Genomic DNA, 24,015 nt, shown 5'->3' on the forward strand with positions numbered 1-24,015 from the left:
AAGGGACTTAAGAATAAGAAAACCACAGGACACGATAAAATACCTATGACATTAATTAAATCGAGTATTGAGTATATAACAGAACCTCTCGCTCATATCATTAATTTAACTTTGGAGACCGGCATTTTCCCAGATGACTTGAAAAAGGCATTAATAAAACCCATACATAAGAAAGGCCCCAAAGATGAACCAAATAATTATAGACCCATTGCACTACTGCCTAATTTTTCTAAATTATTTGAGAAAATTATAGCGAGACGTTTAACGTCATTTTTTGATAAATATAACATACTAAACTCAAATCAATTTGGATTTCAAAAAAGAAAAAAATACAACGTGGGCAATATTTAAAATTTTAAAACAAGTATGGAGCGATTTAGATAATAAGAAAACTTGAATTGGTCTGTTTCTAGACTTGTCAAAGGCGTTTGATTGTGTTGATCACGAAATCCTACTAAAACAACTAGAACATATTGGTATTCGGGGAACAGCATTAAAACTGATTCAGACATATTTGTCAAATAGATTGCAAGCTACAATTTTGGACTCATATGAGAAAACCACAAGAGAGGTCATACAAATTCAATCGAAATACGAGAAAATTAAACTAGGTGTTCCTCAAGGCAGTGTTTTGGGACCCTTTTTGTTTTTGGTTTATGTAAATGATTTTCCTTTAATAGTTGACCACTTGTGCGTCATGTTCGCTGATGATGCAAGTATTTTTATAACGGGAGAGAAACTGGACGATTCTGAAATCACGAGTGAACTATGTAGGACATTAAGCTGCGCTAGAAAATGGATATCCTCCATAAATCTGAAGGTAAATTTAGATAAGACAAAAATTGTCCAGTTTCTGAACTATAAACGACTACCACAGAATATTGACATTATTATGGATAATAAAAGAATTGATAAAGTTAACAGTCCTCCTGCAGCACTGGGTCAGTCCGTGTGCGGATGGCCGCCAGGATGTCGTGGAGCAGCTGGATAGACTGCTCCAACACTTCCAACTTCTCGTTGGCGGGATCTGCGGGTGCCTCCGCTCGGGGCCTCGCCTTCTTCCCCTTGGGAGGGGCGGCGGCTGCTGTCTCTGTAGTAGTGGGCTGCGGCGGGACAGGTTCCACGGCGATTTGCTCGGCGGTGGTGGTTGCGGTGGGGGCGGGTGTCGCCCTTTTTCGGGCGCGCCTCTGCCTCTGCGGCTTGGGCCCGTTCGGGCCGTTCGCCGCGGCCATGAGCGAGCTCCTCGCTGTCGGCTCGCTGGTTGGGTCCACGGTGGAGGTTGCTGGGACAGCTCTTCTTGCGCCGGTCAAGGGCGCGGTGCCTGCCCTCTTGTTGCGCAGCTCGCGCGACTTGATAGGGCAAGAAGGGCTGTTTGCAGGGTGGGCTCCCCCGCAGTTGCAGCACGTCGCCGGTACCTCCCGGGGTCGCGTGCAGTCCTTCGCTGCGTGGCTTTCGCCACAGCGAACGCAGGCCGCCGGTCGGTGGCAGTTGTGGCTGCTGTGCCGAAACTGCTGGCAGCGGTGGCATTGAGGAGCTCCTTTGCGTCCCCTCCAGGCTTCAACTTTTACACCGGGCATACAGAGGAGCTCGGTGGTGGCGTAGATGGACTGGAAGCCCAGTGTCCGCCGGATCTCCACGAAGAAGATTCCGCCCACCCTGCCCTGGATGGGACGGATAAACTGAGGGTCGTAGCCGCGACTGCGCAGCTCCTCCTCCAGTTCGGCGATGTTGGTATCCATGGGGAGGCCCTTGATGGCCAGCTTCAGGGCGCGTTCCGCCGGGGGGGCGTAGGCGAACCAAGAGAGTCCCGTCGCTTTCTCCAGGCCGGCAAGGTAGCGCTGGTAAAGCCGGAACTCTTCATTGGTCTTCGCCATAAAACGCACACCCTTCCCGTACGGGCGCGCGTTGGGGACGTGGCCGAGCACCTCCTGCAGCTTGCGAAAGTGGTGCGGCCAGTCGGGCAGCTGGTCCACCACGATGGGTGGTATCTTCTTGCTCGCTGGGGCGAGCGGCGGTTGAAGGCGGACGGGCTTCGGCGACGGTGTGGGCGTCGTCCGGAGGGACGGACGCGGAGGCGCGTGCGGCGGCGAATCCGGATTCGTGTTCAGTACCGCCGCGTATGAGCGCGGCGGTGTCGTCTTCGTGTCCGGCGGTGGCATGGAGAGAGGCGAGAATGGGTTCGTACTCAGAATGGCCGAGTACGAGCGCGGCGGTGTAGTCTCCATGTCCAATGAGGGCATGGAGAGTGCGACGGGCGGCGTGATCCTCACCACAGGCTGTGGTGGGTGTCGCTGGTGGTCGGGTGGCGTTGAAATCCTCCTTGCGGCAGCTCCTGCTCCCGGAAGCAGCGGGAAGGGGGACATTTTCGTATGTAGGCCGGTGAGGCGCGGCGGAGGCGGCGGTAGGTTGGCGGCTGCTGGTGTCGTGACGACGCGCGTGCGTAAAAAGGTACGCGCCCTGCGCTTCGTCACTCCGGCGGCGGTTGGGGGAGCCATTCCTGCCCTGCTCACCCCGTTTAGTTATGGGCGCGAAGTGTGGCTGTCCACTGCAGCGAAGCCTAGCGGCCCGCCAGGCAGCGCACACGTTGTCACTCCCTCCCCGGTGAGACCCGCTGGTGGGAGGCCGGGGGTGGATAGGGGTGACAACGGTGTTACCCTTTGGGTCCGCGGTGTCTGGAGGGTATTTTTATCTAAAAATTTATTAACCCCCCAGCTTCTTTTCGTCGAGGCAGCAGAGTGTGGGTAGACGTTAGAAGCTTACGACTTCCGTGCGCATGTGTATGGACAGAGCGATCCGGGCAACTCGGTTAATGTGCAATCCACATTTGTGTTACAAAAAAAATGTCTACGAATTATATATAAAGTAAAAAAATGTGAATCTTTAAGGACTGCATTTAATAAGGAAAGAATTTTAACTTTGACATGTATATATATTCTAGAAGTTTGCTTATTTATCAAGGGAAATATGGAATATTTTTGTAAAACAAGTAGTGCTAAACATAATGTCAGGAGTCAATATAATGTATTATGTAATATCACGCCCGTATCACTAAGGGGTAGGCAGTCACAACGGTACTTGAGAAATTTATTTTGCTTTTACTATGTTGTAAATCCCCAAGGAATTCTAAGAAGCCTCTGACGTTGCCGGTCGCCTCAGGGAGGCACCCCGTCTGGCCAAGGTGCCGGACCCGGTAGTTGGCGGCTCCTTCACACTCCAGTAGCACATGGGCCGCTGTCTCGTCCATGCAGGTTCTGCACAGGGGCTTGTCGGTGACACCTAGTGTAAACAGATGTTTGTTGATATCACCGTGACCACACAGCTACACCTGCTACCTGCAGCTGTTACCTGTATTAGTGGAGACCTCTTCACATTTAGAATTCTTTTGGAGAGACAACTATTGATGTTGGGTAGTGCCATCTTAGCCTGCCTGCATTTATTTACGGTGGTTCATAGTCTGGTGTGTTTGTTCATTCCCAAATACCCTAATACCGAACTAGCTTTATTTGCGGATGATACAGCCATCTATTCTTCGTGCCGTGGTCGAGTTATGATGACCGGAATTCTCCAACGCGCCAATGCCTTGGGCAAGTAGTTTCGCAAATGGAGAATCAAGGTAAACCCGGAGAAAAGTGCAGCGGTGTACTTTTCAAAGGGCTATTATAATACGTCACGGTCACGCTGTCAACTTAAGTCATCAAGATGTCTGGCAAGCCGATCCCTTGGGAGGAGCAAGTCAAATATCTCGGCGTAGTCTTAGATAGACGTCTTACTTTCAAGGCCCATATCAAACGTGTGCGCGATCGCGCCACGTTTGTAATGGGCCGTGTTCATTGTCTCCTTAACAAGCGTAGTAAATTATCCCTTTGGAATCTACACGACTTGCATCCGTCCGATCATGACCTATGCAGGGGTAGTTTTCGCTCACGCGAGTCTCTCTCAAATCCACCGTCTACAGGAAATACAAAATCGTTCGTGGTTCCATCGCAATGAAAATCTGCACATTGACCTAAGTCTGCCAACCATTGCCCAATGGCTCAAATTAGTTTTTTTGATTCTGCTCCGCACCAACCAAATCCCCTGGTAGTTGCGGCTTCCGAATACATCCCGCTTAGGAACGGTACTGAATAGCATCGGCGTCCGAAGTATGTAATACGATCCCGACGACCCGATTACTCTAGCCATAGAATCAGCCAATCAGCTCGCGACAACAAACATTTCAGGACCCCGATACCGACACCGCCGGCGTGGTCGACGACTTCCCTCAATCAGCGCTTATCGCTATCGACTTACTAGGGTCGTTTAATTCTTTCAAATATTTTTCCTCTCAGACGACGCCCTGAGCCGAGGTTCGCGCCCAACTGGGCACCCTCAGGCCTGTTGTCTTAAACGTTGTACCGGGTGAGAGCCTTCAGCGCTCCCCATTTGTCCGGCCAAGTAGTTAATGTCATTTGCGGCAAAACTTCGATAAGTCACGTCAAAAAAAGGTGTGTTTGTTGGCTGCTCTCGTTCGTAGCAGCGAGCGGACCTGTCCGAATGAGATCGGCAATATCGGTTCCGGACCGATGGCTCCCCTTCTGGCCAACTCGTCCGCCGCGTCGTTACCTCTTGAATCACTGTGTCCTTTGATCCATTGTAAAGTGAGGTGTTAGTATTTGCACACCTTAGTCAGTGATTGGTGGTAACTGTGTATGAGTAGTAGTAGTTGTTTAGGGCCTGCAAAACTCTGAAAGTATTCTAATGAAACTGTCCCGTACCTAGCTAGCCATGAACGCATTCGCCGCTAGTGTGATGCCCATTTGACCTGGATGACGGTGTTAAGGGAGCCTGATATTACGTAATCATAAAATAAAGCATACTACACAAGGAGACGAGATGCATTGTAAAGTACATTTCTTTATCAACTATTAATGTAGGTAATCGACTACATTTTTGGACAAAACTTGTACAACAAAGTGACTCTGCCCATCTCAGTAGCGCAGTAAGTGTGATATTAGATATGTGTAATTACTTGTAGCTCTGTCTGGTCCATTAGGGATAAAGCCGTGATTTATGTATGTTCACATCTTGTTCTATCCTATTGGTTGTGAGGTGGATAACCAACCTCGTCAATCCTGGTGCGAGGGTTATTATTGAGCCGCCAAATGCCCCTGACATGGCTCATGTAACGACTACTTATTACATCAGTAAGCAGTAACCGGGACCAATGCCCATTGTTTTTTTAACTATTGTGTCTGGAAATCTTGGCCTCACAAGGATGAAACAAAACAATTTAAAAAATATTGATTAATATGGCCATCACTGGCACGTTTACCCTTTACTAGGGCAGGCATAAATAAAAGAGGTGGTAGCTGTTCACTCAAAAGTTAAATACCTTGAACAGCTGATTGCTACGTAGTGTTGTGCAAATTTGAATTTATTACATGAAGACCTGGAATTCAATTGCTCATAACTAATGCAAATATGAATTTAGGCGGCCAATACTCTCGCATGTGATTTGTAGATAGTGACAGAGTAGGCACACTTCGGGTTGATACCCCCGTTCCGTTACACCCTGTATAGTTAGGTACAGGCACTAATTAGGTATTTATGTTAAACGTTCATAATAGAATCTAATTATTTAAAAATTGCCAGTTTCTTATTTTTTCCTTTGTATTCATCTAATTACCTATCAGCATACCAAATTTTAACTCTCTAGGTCATCTGGAACTGGGTTAGAATTTTGATCTATAGGTCAGTCAGTCAGTCAGTCAATGATAAAATTGAGGATTTTTGGACATTAATATCTAAATAACCGTTTGAGATAAGCTTATGAAATTTAGAACACATATGTATCTCGCAAGTCTCAATGTATGAGCCAAATTTGATACGTTTATGTGAAATAGTTTTTGATTTATGAGGGGGTCAAAAGGGGCTCCAAATGGTTCGTGTAATATTACACACGGTGCGGCACGCCAGTTCTGTTTCTTTAACTTGGCTTGACACGCTTATTATTATTATTGCGTATGGCACACAAATATCCTGCTTGGATCAAATATCCAGCTTAAGCTCCCCTAACCAAGTCTCCGCTGCATCCGTCACACAATGCAGTTCGGCTATATCACCTGGGAACCGGTGCAGAGGGCACTCGTTCACTATGTGGGATATGGTTTGGTCCGGGTGACCACATTCACAGTATGGTGACTCCTTTAAGCCCCATTTACATAGGTGATGGTTTGACTTTCCATGGTTGGTCCTACACCGGTTTAGTCGTGTCCAGATTTTCCGCTTGGAGTCAAAGCCAGGGACCCTCCGTGAGGGATCCCGAATAAGGTCCGAATTTGTGCCGTCGAACATGTTCCACTCCAGCCTCCACGCATCTTCCACACTGAACTGACTTTTTACGCGCTCGTCATTCCAGATCGGTGACCTTGATGGAAGGCGTGCCCTGGGTAGGTTATCCAGCGTGTCCCTTATTGGCATGGGGCCAGAGCGGTTCATGTAGAAGCACTTATTCCACTCAATTGCGGCCGCTCTGCACCTACGTAGCCCAGGCGGTGGAATATGAGCCAGGACTGGAAGCCAGGGGAGTGGTGTAGATCTTATCACTCCCGTTATAAGGCGCATTGCTTCGTGTAGCTGAGTGTCGACCTTGTGTGTGTGTGCACTACGGTACCATACGGGCGCACAGTATACTCAGCGGTCGAGTATACCAGGGCTAGTGCTGCCGTGCGCAGAACAGACGCAGAAGCCCCCCAGCTTGTACCCGTTAGACGTCGGAGGATGTTCACTCTGGTTTTCAACTTTTGCTTGACGTTGTCTAGGTGTTGCTTATACGTCAGGGACCGGTCGAGTGTAACGCCAAGATAATTGGGGGTGAAATTATGTTTCACGAGTTCGCCACAGAACGTTACTTTAAGCTTCCTATTAGCTAGGCAGTTGGTCAGGTGGAACGATGTCACTTCGGTTTTCGACGGATTAGGGCTTAGATGCCACTGGGTGTAGTAGCTTCCCATGGTGTCGAGGTCCTGCGAGAGTGCAATCTCACCTTCCTCAAAACTTCGGGACTGATACGCTAGTGCCAGATCGTCTGCGTAAGCAAATTTATGAGACCTGGTTTCTGGCATGTCACGAATGTAAACATTGAAGAGCAGTGGTGCCAGTACCGATCCCTGTGGCAGCCCATTTTTAAGAAGCCGGTATCTGCTACAACTTTCGCCAAGGTGGACTTTTATGTGTCGAGGGCTGAGCAGGGCCTTAATGAGGCGGATAGTTTTGCGGCATGGGATGATATCAATAATTTTATTGAGCAAGCCATCTATCCACACAGTATCGTAAGCCGCACTAAGATCGACGAAAGCCACTGCGGTTTTTAGGCCTCGTTGATATCCAGCTTCGATGAATGAGGATAAAGCCAGCACTTGATCGGCGCAGCTTCTGTTGCCCCTAAAGCCAGCCTGCACTGGAGGGATGTTGATGTCCACAGTACTATAAATGCGGTTGTATAGCATTCTTTCTAGTAGTTTATATGTAACCGATAGGAGTGAAATAGGCCTGTAGCTAGAAGGTTCGCTCGGACATTTCCCGGGTTTCAGTAGGGATATAACTTTAGTTAGTTTAAAAACTGACGGGGTTATACCAGTTTCGAGGATGTCGTTGAAAAGCTGGAGCAGCCAGTTTTTGCCTACTTTTCCAAGATGTTGTAGAAATTCGGGGTATATTTCGTCCGGTCCGGCAGCTTTGTTGCTTTTTGTGTTCTTTAGCGAGACCTCCAGCTCAGGGAGGGTAAAAGGCTTACTTATCGCATCATCCGTTTCTGCAGTCTTAAGAAATTGAAACACGGTGTTTTTGATTGATTTTGTGAAAGGTTTTCCTGATTTCGAACTTTTAGAAATATCTTGTATCCTTTTTGCAATCTTGTTAGGATCGATGGAAGGTGACTGCTTTTCGTGTTGTGGGGCACTACCCAGTTTCCTCAACATATTCCAGCTTTTTCTGCTTGAGTGAGTAAAGTACATGCTCTCAACGCAAGACTCCCATTTTGTTTTCCGTGACGCATCTAAAGACGCTAGTAACCGCTGGGCAGCCTTGGGGTCGTTGGTAGATTGGTACTGCTGGTAAGCCTCTTCAGTTTCGGTCGTCCAACCCGGTGCATATTCTTTCCGGTAGCCCCTAGGGATCGTTCGTTTTGCGGCGGCTATTGTGGCTCGTACGAATCGGTTGTAATTATCTACAGAAGGTCCGATAAATCTCACCGTAGCGTCCAGTTTTGCGGTAAATTCGTTCCAATCTGCTTTTGCAAAGTTCCAGCGAGGTCGCTGTATGGATTCTAACAAAGGGATTTCCAGGCCAACTGTAACGAGGGCTGGACTGTGTTGGCTTCTAGGGAAACTATTTAGAACTATTCTATTTACTGGGAGGGCATTGCCATCGATATCGGTAGACGCAAAACACAAGTCTGGGTTCGTGTTCGAGTTCCACCTAGCAGATCTAAAAGAACTTCGACCTTTTGGGTCGAAGATTAAGTGAAAGCCATTTCTTTCGGACCAGTCTTGAATTTCTTCACCATTCCGGTCATTTCCGGCATAACCCCAGGCTGTGTGGCGGCTATTGAAGTCTCCCAGAAACACTGCAGGATGCGTGATGTCGGGTAGTAAGGAACCAGATATGTTTGAGTGTGGCGGCTTATAAATTGACACCAAGTTAAGTGAATCAACTTGTGCGACTATTATCTCAATGTTGTTGGTATTGGTTACTTTGATGACTTCGCAGTTACTGAGTGACCATCTATGATAGACAGCCGAACCATAAATGGGTGATAGTGTATAGGCTACCAGATTAAAGCCTTCGATGTGGGCCCTCCGAGCCAGGTCGCATTCCATGTGTATGTGATGTTCTTGTACACATATGATATCTACATTATGGTCGTAAGCTAGTCTGGCCAGATATTCACATTTAGCTGCAGATAATCCTTCCACGTTTATTTGGAGGATTCGTGTGACAGGTCCAACAGTTCTCGTCTTAGGTACTCGAGTAGGACAGATATTAGTGGGGGAGCCCTGAAAAGGGCTGTTTGTGGTTGAGTCCTGAAAAGGACTGTTTTGGGGATCCATGATGAAATCGCAGGATAAAGCACCGGGAGATTCGCAAGGAACAGTCCGGTGAGCCATTTCAGTCGAGAACGTTTAGCCGGCTAAGCCGTTGCCCAGGGTGGACCGCGAGGAGGTAGTTCTTGACCAATTCCCACCCCTTGACACGCTACCGCGTGTCTAGATCTCGCAAAACAATAAGTGTGATTCATCCTAGCACATAATATTAAGTTACTTATTAAATATTATACAGTTGCTTTCTGTTTAAAGTTACCTGTATAACACTCATCTGAGAACATGCACCAATCACCCACGAACTCATTTCTGAAATCCGCATTGAAATCAGACAATAAGTTTTAATTTTAATAATATTGCAATATAAACGATTCACACTAATATAGCAGCGCCCCCTAGTGAGTTAATATCATAATCCTTATCTTAGACTATGCACCATTCAACTACGAACCCATTGCTGAAAACCGCATTGAAATTGGACAATTCGTTTTAATATTATTGCAATACTATTTTTCACTAATATTGTAGCGCCCTCTAGTGAGTTAAAGACGTAATTTTTATTATTTGGGAACATGCATTAAGCTACCACGTACACATTGCTGAAAACAGAATTGTAATCGGACATTTCGTTTTGATTATATTGCAACATTGTTTTGCACTAATATTGTGGCGCCCCCTAGTGAGTTACAGCCATGACACCTGTCTAAGAACATGAACTCAACAAACACAATCCCGTTATTGAAAACCGCCTCAAAATCGGATCATTAGTTTAAAAGATAGGTGGTAACATTACTTTGCACAAACGCACACACAAACATCTCTCACCCTAAACGCATATACCTGCTCCGTCCCGTCGTGGGTAATAAATCTAATTAAAATTATACTAACCGTAATTAACAACACTTTGCTTTACTTAATACTACCTGATTATTGAGTGATGGGTTCAACTTTATGAATTAAATGAGGATTAATTGGATGAATTTGATTCACTTGACCACACAATCCACGTGCCACTTATAGTCGATCTTGATTTTTCTTTAATACTTATTCGCCAATCACTTCGTATTAATTTATCTACAATTTATTGTTTATAATCTTCTCTGAAATCCGGCTCGATGGACCATGAATATGCCTGATATGGCTTTTTACTGATTTTTAAGGGATTTAGGTAGCAATGAAACAGCACCGTGTTCGTCGTAATTACGTGTAATCAATGGAACCGAAAAAAAAAACGCGTGTCAAAAACAATTAACTAATAAAAACTATTGCAAATAAATTGCTATTATAAATTGAAGAGGCGTTTCGAATAATATTGACTCTAAACACTAATATTGTGGCGCCCCCTAGTGAGTTACACACATGACACCTATCTAATAACATGAACTCATCAAACACAAACCCGTTATTGAAAACCGCATCAAAATCGGATCATTAGTTTAGAAGATAAGTCATACCATTACTTTGCACAAACGCACACACAAACATCTCTCACCCTAAACGCATATACCTGCTCCGTTCCGTCGTGGGTAAAAACAAAATGTTATCAAAGCTAACCATGAACAAGAAAAATTCTGTAGCTTTCTTTATAAATGTAAATTTAAATTGAGCCAAATATACTGATCCAAGCCGGTAAATTTTGTTTTAAAAAAAATATGACTAGGGGAACACGGGGCAATTTGAAAATTAACATTTTAAATCTTTTATATGCCAAGAACCTAAGTTCTTGCCACTAAATGATACCAATTCGTACACCAAGGGTGATAATACCTTTTTAATTACGCACTGCTCGTATTTTGAGGCAAGTTTCGAGGCTTTAAAATTTGCGGCGTCACTCTGTACGTACGTTTTCCGCCACACTACTTGACCCTCGCGCAAAGTATTAACGTTACGGCGTCGCAGGTTGTAGTACTTCGCGTTCGTCGTGTGAGCCTTCTCGATATTAACCCGAACCTTTTGAAAAATATCCCGAAGGACCCCAAATTCACCTGCATACTCGTCCCTTGGCATAGAGACCTCATATTCCCTATCGTCATTTTTATAAAAAGAACCGTTAATAATTGGTTCCCGGCCATGGACCAAAAAGAAAGGACTAAACCCAGTAGTTTCGTTCACTGCACTATTTATTGCAAATTGCACCTTAAATAAATGGAGATCCCAAGTCCTATAGTCGTCAGCTACATAAGACGAAACAGCTGTCATGACTGTTTTGTTGTACCTTTCCACCATGTTAATCTGTGGCGTATACCTAGGCCCGTAGTGAACTCGTGGAATATTGTACTTCTTGAGAAGGCCACTGAATTCTGATCCCGTGAATTGAACCCCATTGTCGGTAATTACGGTTTCAGGAATCCCGTGAGCTAGAAGCACATAATTCTCAAAGTTTTTAGCTACTGCAGCACTAGTCGCTCGACGAAGTGGAAATAACATGGTGTACTTTGAAAAACAGCATGTTACTACTAAAAGGTGCATGTAACCCGAACGTGATCGTGGAAGAGGTCCTACCAAATCTACGGATACAGCTACAAACGGCCTATAGCACTGCTTAGGCTGACCCATGATCCCAGGAGTGAGTTTGGTCCTGTGCTTATAAGCGGAACAAATACGACATTTGTTGACAAAATCAAGCACGTCGCGGTACATTCCTGGCCAGAAATACCTCAAACACAACCTACAAAGCGTTTTAAACACTCCGAGGTGTGCCGAGGTCGGTGGTTCGTGGTTTTCGGACATGACCTGCAGACGGTTTGACTTTGGCACAACAATCTTCCAATCAAACTCCTGAGTCAGGGCATACTTACCCTTGCTGTATCGTACAAGAGTACCATTTTCGACGCGATAATTGGGATAATTTTTGGGATAAGCCATACAACCAGAGAAAACCTTATCATACCACTCATCACCGGTTCCTGCATTAGGAGCATCGATGGCATCCACATGCAGCAATCGTGAGAGGGCATCAGGGACGACATTATCCTTCCCTTTCCTATGCTCGATTTTAAAATTAAATTGGGATAACCTACAACCCCAACGAGCTAAGCGTCCCGTAGGATTCTCCAAATTCATGAACCACCTAAGTGAAGCGTGATCGGTTACGACGGTGAATGGTCTACTACCTAAATATGGTTCAAATTTTTCAACCGCGTACACAACTGCTAACGCCTCCCTTTCGGTAGCACTATAGTTACGTTCGTTTTTGTTAAGGGATCTGCTGATATAAGCGATAGGGCGGTCATAGCCATCAATATTTTGCGCTAAGACACCTCCTACGCCAAAATTAGATGCATCGCAGTGAACTGAAAATGGTTTACTAAAATCAGGGCAGGCTAAAATTGGAGCTGAAACTAAAGTGTTTTTTAAAGTGACAAAAGCGTTTTCTGCATCTTGGTTCCAGATAAATTTAGTTTTTGAGCTGGTAAGAGCGTGTAAGGGTGCCACAATGGTGGAGAAATTCCTAATAAACCTACGGTACCAGGAACAAACACCTAGAAAGGTTTTTAGTTCTTTCGAAGTTTTGGGTACCGGAAACTCCAGAACAGCACGAACCTTATCGGGATCGGTCCTAAGCCCAAACTCATCCACTACATAACCCAGATATTTTAAAGAGCTGCGGAAAAATTTGCTCTTCTCAAAGTTAATAGTTAAATTGGCGCTGTGTATCCTTTCGTGAAGCCTTTTTAACAGAAGTATGTGCGTTTCCAGATCCTCAGCAACTACTATAATGTCGTCGATTTACACGAATATCATGCCTTTAGTTACGTCACTGCAGAAAGGATGTCCAAACAACATGTCCATGAGCCGTTGTTGGCGAGCAGGAGCTCCGCATAGACCGAATGGCATAACTTTAAATTTAAACAACCCCCTACCAGGCACTGTAAAACTCGTCTTCTCCTGTGAGCTAGGGTCGAGTGGAATTTGCCAAAAGCTCGATTTAAAATCCACAGAACTGATGTATTTGGCATTCTTGAGGCTATCTAATATCTGGGGTATGTAGGGAATGGCATAAGCATCGCCTTTCGTCACAGAGTTGAGCCTCCGGCAGTCCAGACAAAATCGCCATGTACCGTCAGCTTTAGGAACCATAAGGACTGGATTGTTCCATGGACTCTCGCTCGGAGCGACGACGTCCAGCTCCAGCATCCTGTCTAATTCCTTATGTAGTTCCTTCTGCTTTTCCGGTGACATGGGATAAGGTCTACACTTGACCGGTGGCGCAACCCCAATGTCGATGACATGCTGAGTAAGATGCGTCCTACCTAAACCCTTGCGCTCAAAAGAAATGTCATGAAATTTCGTTATCATAAGCTCCGCTAACTCCTTGTGATCATTGGGAAGACTGTCATAAGCTTGTATAGAGTTGACTGGCATTTCTACAAACTTTTGTGGACCTATCATGTAGGAAACAATTTTGGTTACTCCATTAAATGTAATGGGCAACATTAAAAATCCTGTAGAGGTACACTGGGAACCATCCGCAACAGTTACATTAGTATCTTTCCCAGATTGTACTGTGAAACCTAATGATTCAAAATACGTATGTGCTCCATTACCTAAAATTGAAATTGCTGCACCTGAGTCCAGTAATCCGTAAATTGTCAAATCCAGGACATTAAGTTTTAAATATGGTCGAACGTCATCATCATTGGGCTCGAACAAAACGGAAGCTACGTTGTTCAGCTTAAAATAATTAGTTACTACCTGTAACCAATGTTTCCAATCCCCATCTTCGACCTTTGATGGAGGATCGGCGTTATTGTCCGAGCAACCTAGTTTTTTGGGTTGTTACATTTTGGGCACGACCTTACTGTAAACCCTAAATGACCGCATTTGAAACATTTGACTGTCTTGTCCCTACACCTTGCGGTTGAGTGAGTAGACACTTTACATCTTTTGCAAAATACAGAGTTATTAGCCGCACATTTTGACTTATAACCAGGCTTTTCACTAGTTGGCGGGTGTCGCTGCCTAAAAGTTTGAGCCTGAAATGGTGGCTAAACTGCCGAGACCTGTTCAGTTTCCCTACTATCGGCGGATTCGCTGACGGGCATTACTGGTTTCGTTTTGCCTCTATACACGAAATCATTATTCAAACTAGACTGCTTAGATGGTTCGACAAACAGCTGTGTCATTTGTCGCGCAGATTCTATTTTCCGGCATTTTTCTTTAAGTTCAGCTATCGTAGCTATGTCGTGCAAAGCTAAATGCTCTCTAAAAATGGGTCTAATATTATGTACCTATTAAAATTTCAAATTTGTCACTGTCCGAAAGTGGTCGTTTCAATTGTGAAAACATACAGTTCATGACTGCAAAATAGATGTGTGTTGGTTCATCCTGTCCTTGGGTGCGAGCTCTAATCTCCCCCAGCAAACGATAATCAAAATCAACAGGTGCGAATTCTTGGACTAAAAGCTCACTCAATTCCTGCCAAGACGAAACCTGCTCCTTAACACCTCTGTACCATAAATGCCGAAAATGCAAAAATATTATTGTAAGCGCGTGGTCTATTTAAAAAAGCTGAATTTGAATAAAATTCTTCATTTAATGGGAGAAAATTTTGAACATTATAATCTCCTGAATGACAACACCATTGTCGACGAGATTTCTCTTCTTCGAACAATGGAGCATTACAATTTGGACATCTATATGTCTTATCAGACAGAAGCGACGTATTTTTTAAATTATATAATCTAATAATATTAAGATCGTGTCCCTGTTTTTCACCTATTAAATTTTTTGAATATCTCAGCGGCGTTTCTATGTTACGACTATTCTCTGTGTATTTTCGTGCTGCTTTTTTGATAATTTCGGGGTGGAGCTCGTTATAACGTTGAACGGCCTCGCGATGAACGTCTGGGTTGCGTTCGTTATAACGGTGAACGGCCTCGCGTTGAACGTCTGGGTTGTTCTCATTATAACGTTGAACGGCCGCGCGATGAACGTGTGGGTTGTTCTCGTTATAACGTTGAACGGCCGCGCGATGAACGTCTGGGTTGTTCTCGTTATAACGTTGAACGGCCGCACGATGAACATCTGGGTTACGTTCGTTATACCGTTGAACTGCCTCGCGATTAACAGCCGGGTTTTTTTTCGTATATTTGCTTACAGCTTCGCGATGCGCGTTTTCTTTACTTGGTTTTCGTCCGCGTTTCTGTTTTTTGGGTCGGCCACCTTTATTTTTAACGCCTTGGTTTTCGTCTTGATTACTAATTCTTTCTAATAGGACAACTGGTTTTAAAATTGTCAGTTTTATATCACTTGTAGTGTCATATACATCTACCGGATTTGAATCAACTTCCAATTTACTAATATCAAAATTTTGCACAGAGGTTTTAAGCGGGGCCAGGGTTGACTGATAGTTCATCAAAATCGAATCTAAAGTTTGATTCTCATTCAGTAATGGTGATGATATTAAATCTACTAAAATGGACTGTGACGCTTCGGAACTAACCTGCGTTTCGTTTTGCCATATAAGGTCGTCATTTAATACTCTTAATCGGGTTAATGAGTATTCGGATCCGTCGTAAATTTCATTCGCGAGTAAAAGTTTAGCTAGCGCTTCGGTTGTATTACATTTAAATAAACGTGCTACGTAAGGACCATCCTCTGGCTTGCCCTTTCCTATATTAATGTTTTTGCTGTTAACTGCATGGCTGTTAAAGAAATAATATTCACCATTAAACCGCCAAAAACTAAAAGTATAACCCTGACCCGTAAACAATATGCTATCCGTACTGTCGTTGTGATTTGAATTGTTTGCATTATAAGCAAATTCTGAATCAACAGTATAGTCATTTGTATTAAAAAATACTCTGTTGTCCAGTATATTCTTTAACGTTAATAAACCTACGTCTTTATTCGCGGGAGTTGTAGGATACGTATTAGAAATGATCCAGTTGTCCTCCATACTAACTATATGTACGAAGTTATCCCCGACGCGAAGCTCATTGGGTAATTCATCTGGCATAAAATAACTGACACCCCTCTGAAGTAGATATTTTAACTGCATGTAAAGTGTATCCCCCATTCTTAAAATTTCATCAATTTCGGCAGTAGTGAAAGATGCGCGATTATGGAACACTGAATAAATTGAAGCGCATGCTGAGATAACTGTACATTGCGAATTGTTACCTTTATAAATATCGGAGCCTTGGTGTGTTAGACCTAAGAAATCAGTAAATGTTGGAAATTAATATATTTGATAGGTAAGGTAATACACCCTATTCCCGACACCCCTACTGACTATTAGAAAAATAATAACGGCTGCTGCGGGCTGCCAATTACAATACCTAATTTAATTACTTAAGTAGGTAATAGTACTAACGAAAGATGCTTTTATAATAATCAGTTAATATTTATTTATTTATCAATCAAATCTCAAAAAAGTAATTTTGAATAATGAAGGTTCACTATATAAATAAATAGGTTTTATACGTAAATTAAAAATGACTGTACTAATTAATTGCATTCACATTATTTTATCATTAAGCACTTGGCCTAGATTCAATTTTATTGCAAATTATTAGCATCTTTTGATGAACAATCACCATGAAAATAAATATTTATAGGCGCCGCGCATACGAGCCAGCACGGGCAATTACTATGAGATTAAATATTCGAATCAGACGAAAGAACATGAGCGTCCAATTTCAAAATTCGCGCATCCACGAGTCAAGTCTAAATTATATTCGAAGGGTTGAGGTAAACCTAGCTCTGACGCTGGTGGGGAGCGGAGAGTTGCCGTTCTATACGTATTATTCCTTATTCTATGACTTGGAGATAAATTAATAACTAATTAATACCCTACATACTTAAATTAAAATGTCAATTAAGTATCATTCTCTAACAGAATCATAGATATAATTACAGGGATTATTATTATGCTTATGAAAATTAAGCAACATTAAAAATAAATAACCACGCTTATAAAATTTCAGTCGGATCAATAATTTTGATTCTAAAACGGTTCATGAGTGCAAAAAAATAGCCATAGGTAGGCTATTACATTTTAACTATGACGAAACGGAAAATTTATTACACCCTGTTAGATAATAAGATTTGTTTAAATCCGTACTTCACACATACACACACACCCATACACACATACTTACACATAAGTAGCTTGAACAATTTAAATTTATTATAATAATTTCCATAATTTTTATTTTCTTTTTTCACCTCATTGTTAAATTATATAAAAATATATAGATAATAACTGTATTACAACTCCGCACAACTCAAGAATATATAATACTGTACAAATGGAAGATAGCTGGTACTTATAGCACAGGTTGTACCTATTGTAAGTACAGTACTTTAAAATTGTTAATCTTCTAGCATTATCATATAACTGTACCTATTAGTTTTAGAGTTGTTTGGAACAATAAATACATTTTATTATTAATAAATCTATGTATTTTTTAATTGTTGTAATTCGTTTAAGCACTTTCACACAATGGCGTCAGCTCGTGCCGCCCAAAGCCGCCGCCGAACATTATTCCACTCGTGACAGTCATATAGAGCACACTGTGTGGTTGAACAGGTCGATGAATAAAGTCGTCAACTTTGCCATTGTAGTTGTGGCTAAAGTGAAAAATATAAAAAGGTATAAAAAGATTTCTCTTGGCAACGGAGAAGTCAATTGCTGGTTGGCAGAGCCACTATCAAATAAGGCTTTTAGTTTATACTATCTGGTTGACCAATCCCTTGTCTAAGGGATAGGTACACGAAAGCACCTATGAGGCTGGCATGATCACACAGGGTGTTCAAAGCCTCGTTAAAAATAAGAATAAAAAAAAAAAGGTTTTGTGTGCGTCCACTTAGAGCCCACATTACAATATAGAAAATTACATAACTATATGGTATGTAAAATAAAAACTTATGGAATACCGAAACTATGAGCTTAAGACTATCAAATATCATCTAAGCAAAATTCTCGAAAAAATACATACCTAAGTATTTATTAAGATTACGCCTATTACCCGTTGGGGTAGGTAGAAACCACGGAATTCCACTTACTACGATCCATCCACTGCTTCTTTTCGTCAATTATAATCACTACATTTTCTTTCACACCATGACATTACCTTATCACACTATTTCTTATTCTATCATTCAAAGTCATCCCATCCCACTCATACTCCTCAACATTCTTATTAGTAACCTTTTAACAGTTTTAATAAAAGATTATGAAATAAATGTCATGATTTTAAGATAAATATTTAATTCAGGTAATAAACTGATTTAGTAAAGTTTCATTCATATTCGAATTGACTCGCGCACCGAGATGTTACCGTACAGGTTTCAAACGTTGAACTCAATTGATGTAACGCAACGTAAACCTTCCTTATAAAATATTTAAAGACATTTCGATTTATTACACTACACTTGACTTCATTTCCTTAAATAAAGGATTATAGTATGTTCTCTGCCTATCCCGAAGGAAAATAAGCGAGATATTATGTGTGTATGCTGCACTCTATTGACGGAATACTTCGAAGATTCAATATAATATAACAGTAAAATGTTTTTTATAATCGACTTCATTAATAATTGCATAAAAAAGGCAACAAAAACTTTTTTTGTTATGTTGATCTTGTAACATCTTATAGTGTGGGATTATTTCAGACTAATATAGATGAAGTATATTTGTCAAAGATTTAAAAAAAACCGGGCAAGAGTTAGATTAATAAAGAAAATTCTAATGACGAAATCCAAGTACTGTTTTTTATTAATTTTCCTTTACCTTCTGTGTATTATTAAAGATAAGTGTCATTCGTTTACTTCTTTATGTCTTTTTTATGTCCGTCCACTTGCTACCGATCATTTACAAATTGGATCAAATTAATAACCTTCTTTCTTGAAGTCGGTTAAAAACGGAATTACATTTCCAACCCCTACTACATGGTCATCAAGATATATAACCATATATTAAAAAATATAGTCAAACCTACACTGACAGTAATATAAAAAAAGTTCCTTGTAGGCAAATGTTATTATAGCATTCAAGACTTTGCAAATAAACTAAATACTTAAATGCATCAATATCTCTATCTCTATAGGTATACTTAATGACTGTTTGATATAATTTTGTTATTTAGTTTTACACATGTATTAATATAAATAGCTGTTTTATATAATTTAATAATTTTATTATAATTTTGATACCTAATTACTTATTTTTATAATACTTAGATAGTTAATATCTAATAATATTATCATAATAAGGCGCCTCGTGTCTTATTATGTTCCACCTTAATTATGTTTGTTTCATGCATTTTGGAAATCAGAGTTGATTGCTACTTACATCTCAGTGTATTTGTATCATGAAATGATATAAATTTGTCCATGGTTGTATTTAACAGTCTGTAGTAACTTGTCATTTTGGATAAAATTCTCTACTTCTTCTACTCATAGGACCAGACATATTTAGTTAACATTTTCACGATTTTGGAGTTTAACTTTTCACGCATAATATTAAGAGAGTGACTGTTATAGCATAGAACAAGGAATAATACTACTTATAATTTCACGGTCATCTAATGAGTCATGTCACTGTTATGCTACAACATGGGTGCTATCAAACCACAATCACACTTGGATTATCTGTGTTGTGACTGCTGTGACTATTATTTGATTGACGAAAAACGTGATTATTAAACGCATAACGATAACAGGACAGTAATAATAAAATCGTTTTTCTTTGAATCGTAAGTCATGCACGATTTCCAAAGGATTGATATAATATGTAATAGGGCTTTTACGTTAGCATTAAATACTGCGAAGCGATACTCTCCGCTGTGGCTAGAAATTATAGGTATGCGTGTACCTTTACTATCACATAATATAATATTATCACACCCACAAATGTCACATAGAGCGACGACTTTCCAATCGATGTTCCCCAAACACACGATAGATGACGTTGTTCACTTTATTCAAAAATGTAATGTAATGGCAGAAGCATATATAAGACTAATTGTTGAATGATATTGCTCTTTATTTTGAAAAGGATAATAATGGGTGGAAGATGTAAGTGTGCCTTGGGGTAATAAAAAGGGTCATCATTTATACCCGATTCGAAAGTCCCTCCTTATATTAAATAAATAGTCTTTATAACATTTATCCAACCCTGCCCTACCTATGTCATACATTTTAAAACAATTTATAGGTAATTGCGAATGTAAATTTTACATAACAAATACATTATGTATACTATTATGTAAATACTTTTTACCTTCAAAAATCTTAGGCATATTACCTATAATAATATAGGTACAAATGGAGAAAGCGCGACTTAAACGAATGCCACTAAATTTATCAAAGGTTAACTTACTTCATATAGGTACCTACTACTATAGTAACCTACCTACTTACTTACATAAATGTTCTAAAAAAATATTAATAGTAATTAACAATAGCCCACTCAAATTGCACAGCATAAGTATGCGATTGATTAACGTTGATACCTACCTAGTGCATTATTAATATTAAGATATTTTCACGGCAGACGTCAAGCGGCTATAACATGAATTATACGCTAATTTAGATAGGTACCTATTATAATGATCAGTCGATCATTTCGTGAAGTGAATTTAACATAAAAAAATGCGAAAGTGCATAATTAAGCTGGCTAGAAACTAAATACTTACCGGCACCGATGCAGGTTGTAGCAGTCTCGCAGACGTCCTGCCGCTCGTCGTCGACGCGACGGCGAAGCACTGTAGAGCACGGTGGAATCTCAACGCTTGAACGCTTCATCTGTAAACAAACCACTTCTGTACTATTTGTGTTTATCTAATAGACAATAAAATAAGAATTAGAGCTTTTAAGTAGGTAGGTACTTACCGTTTTACTGTTCTCACTTAAGTACATTAGTTATTTGAAAAAGAGAAAATCAGTAGAGAAAGATATAGATTACTTTCATATATATATTTTAAGGCTAACTTTCTTAAAATCTTAAAGAGTAGGTTCTTATATAATACATATTTTATCTAAATGTTGATCAATAATTGTTAAATTATTAATAACACAAAATCAACTTACCTTTGGAAATCTTGGAATACAAGTGAAAAAAATAACGATTGTCACCTTTTTCGCGCCAACTGACGCCAACAATTTTCTTTTAATTTTTGGCCTGGTTACAAACAGAGAAATATGCACTCATATATATTTTTTTAAATGTCATCTTAATGTTAAAGATAAATGGATTGAAAATACTTGACATTTTAGGGGGTATTTGTTAATATTTCACTTAATTGTCTGACAAGGATGAGTCTTTCCAACGGTCCAAAAAAAATTCCAAGAGTTTACTTTTTTTAAATAAAGGCAGTCCATGAGGCTAAAAAAAGAAATTCACTGGCAAAGCAGATTCAAACAGCCAACATCGAAAAAATATTGAGGTACTTATTTACTTTGCTTGGAATTATAGATGTCGATGGAATGAATAAATAAGCAATATATTGCTTATTATTATATTTAACCCTAAACATTACACAGTGACATAGTCATAATTATTTTTTTGTTTCGGACTTTTTGGCGGAAACGTGAGCGATATGGTTGCTTTCTTCACTGAATAATCTAAATAATTAATATGAAGTGGTGTTTTGTGGTTAATGATCGTATTAAGTTAGAAGTAAAACATTGGCGATAGTGTAATTGTATTAGAAAAAAATATTACTCTATTTATGTTATTTTTTTCTGTTTTCGCTTCGTGCCAAAAAACCACTCATAAAAAGTTTATACGGATTTTTGAGTTAATTCGTTTGAGGTTCGGAGTAAGAGTCTGCCTGCTCCGAGAATGAAGGCTTAGATGTCATCTCATCATTTGTCGTCATCACCTTTCATCATTTCATTAATCATCAACCATCACGAAAAAAAGGTACATGAGACATGGTTGTGTGGGCATAGTTTCCTTTGCCTAACCCTTCGGTGAAAACAAAAAAAAAATTGGCCTTGAGTGTTACTGACTGAATCTTTGGTAGGTACCTAGCTTCGGCCTTAATTCTGAAATCAAACTAAGAATTGGCTTCGGCCTTAATTTTGTAAAAATACGCCAGACTTGATTTAGGCCTTCTATGAATTTTATAACTAAAAATATATAAATAAATATAACACATGACTTGGCTGTATGGGCTATGATCCCTTTGCCTGTCCTACGGACAAAATAACCAAAAAAAAAAAATGGTAGGTACCTACTACTTTCTTGTGTTTCTTTGTTACAAATTGTCTGTCTGCAAGAACTGGAACTTACAAGTTTATCGACTCAAGCCCTGCTTTCCCGTTTTTGCGTCGCAATTCTACCGTAGAAACTTCCAGAAATGTCAAATGTGTTTTGGATAGAGCTGAAAAAAGTTTGTGGATGATGTTAATGTTCGTTGATAAATTGCAATGTAAGTATCTTCTTAAAAATATAATGCTTTAAATAAACGTTACTTCACGTTGCGCGAGCGTAGCACTTTCAATGAAGAAGAGTGAACTGCATCGCAAGAAATTGTGTTTTGCTTATTAATACAGTCCTTTTTTATTTCATTTCAGACATGGTTGTTTGACTCCATTGCCACATTCTGTTGAAACCAAACCTACAAATGAATACAATGCATGAATGTGGAGCTTAGCTCTGAACTGGTGTCTTTAATAGAAAAAAATGGCGTGGACATGATACGGTACCTGTATTTTTTTTCTGATTAATTTCTTATCAATAAGGTACAATACAATACACAATATACTGTATTGCATAAAGTATCTAAGGAACATACAATCAAATGACACTGTTATTATAAAGTTATTTATTTATAGGTGACTTTGTCATAATTAACTCATACTAAGCAACAACAACAATAACAACTGCTGAAGAATGTTCCAGTCTGAGAGTTAGACACAATTGTATCTGTATAAGTTGTGAAATATCTTTGGGAAGGCACTCAGAAAGACAAAATTACAGGCCACAGACTTATGGTAAGAATTGAAGAGTGATATTATATGTATAGAAAAAGAAATGTCTCCGAGACAGGTAATAAAGTTATTTTGTGTGAGAGCTGTTTAACAGTTTTAAGGAAATAATTGTTATAAGGAAATATTTATGATTGAAACATTGTTCTAATTTCAATTTAATGTTATCCCTACACATTAAATAAAATATTGTGCATTTCTTTATTGTAAGTGTACGGGATGCCTAATTTGTATTTCTTGGTTCCATATGGACGTCAAAACTACAATTATGTTTTAAGAACATTCATATTTGCTTTCAGATGTCTGATGGATGCTGGTGCATGCCTTGTTTGCAGGATGAGCTTACCTCAAAAGCATTAATATCTAGTGAATGTTAAAACTGTATTAAGTGTGACGTTGCATTATATGTAGTTAGTAGCTATTTATGTTCATAGAATTGTTAAACTATGAGCTTAAATCATTTTATATTATATCATTAAATTGATAAAAAGTTAACTATGTGTATTTTAATTATTAAGTTTATATACCTACTTACTAATTGGTAATATGTAACCATGTCAATATATTTAGTCTGGTTTTGGGAAACAACTACTTACATCAATAAGTAGTAACTGAGGCCAATAGCTTAACATGCCATCCGGAGCACGGATTGTCTTACTTTCAGATAATCGGGTGATCAGCCAGGCTTGTTCTGGCCAAACTGTATCTTTGTTTTTGGGTATAAATGATTAGCCTTGTTATTACATCCAGGCACAACAAATCTTCCACCCATTATTATTCAGAGAATATCAAGCACTTTATTAATATGTATGCCTCTACCATTACTTTATATTTTTGAATAATTATTTACCTGAGCAAAGAGAAAGTTAAATCTGGACAGCACCATCCATATTTTTTTTAGGAATGTACCTAGTCTGGAAAGTCAAGAGTAACGTGTGTTATTATAATTAGGAAAAAAAATATTTTACTATGGGCATGGGATCGAAATTAG

At 40.3% G+C, this 24,015-nt stretch overlaps 1 long non-coding RNA gene across 1 annotated transcript; it reads left to right on the forward strand.

The window, feature by feature from the left end:
• The first annotated feature begins 22,258 nt into the window (after positions 1-22,258).
• LOC126380911 (uncharacterized) lies at positions 22,259-23,441 on the forward strand. The gene is made up of 4 exons (XR_007568580.1): positions 22,259-22,465; positions 22,611-22,738; positions 22,872-23,030; positions 23,324-23,441. It is a non-coding gene; the product is annotated as an uncharacterized LOC126380911 (long non-coding RNA).
• Positions 23,442-24,015: the final 574 nt, after the last annotated feature.

The sequence above is a fragment of the Pectinophora gossypiella genome, unplaced genomic scaffold, assembly GCF_024362695.1.
Source record: "Pectinophora gossypiella unplaced genomic scaffold, ilPecGoss1.1 Pgos_31, whole genome shotgun sequence".
Taxonomy (NCBI): Eukaryota; Metazoa; Arthropoda; class Insecta; order Lepidoptera; family Gelechiidae; genus Pectinophora; species Pectinophora gossypiella.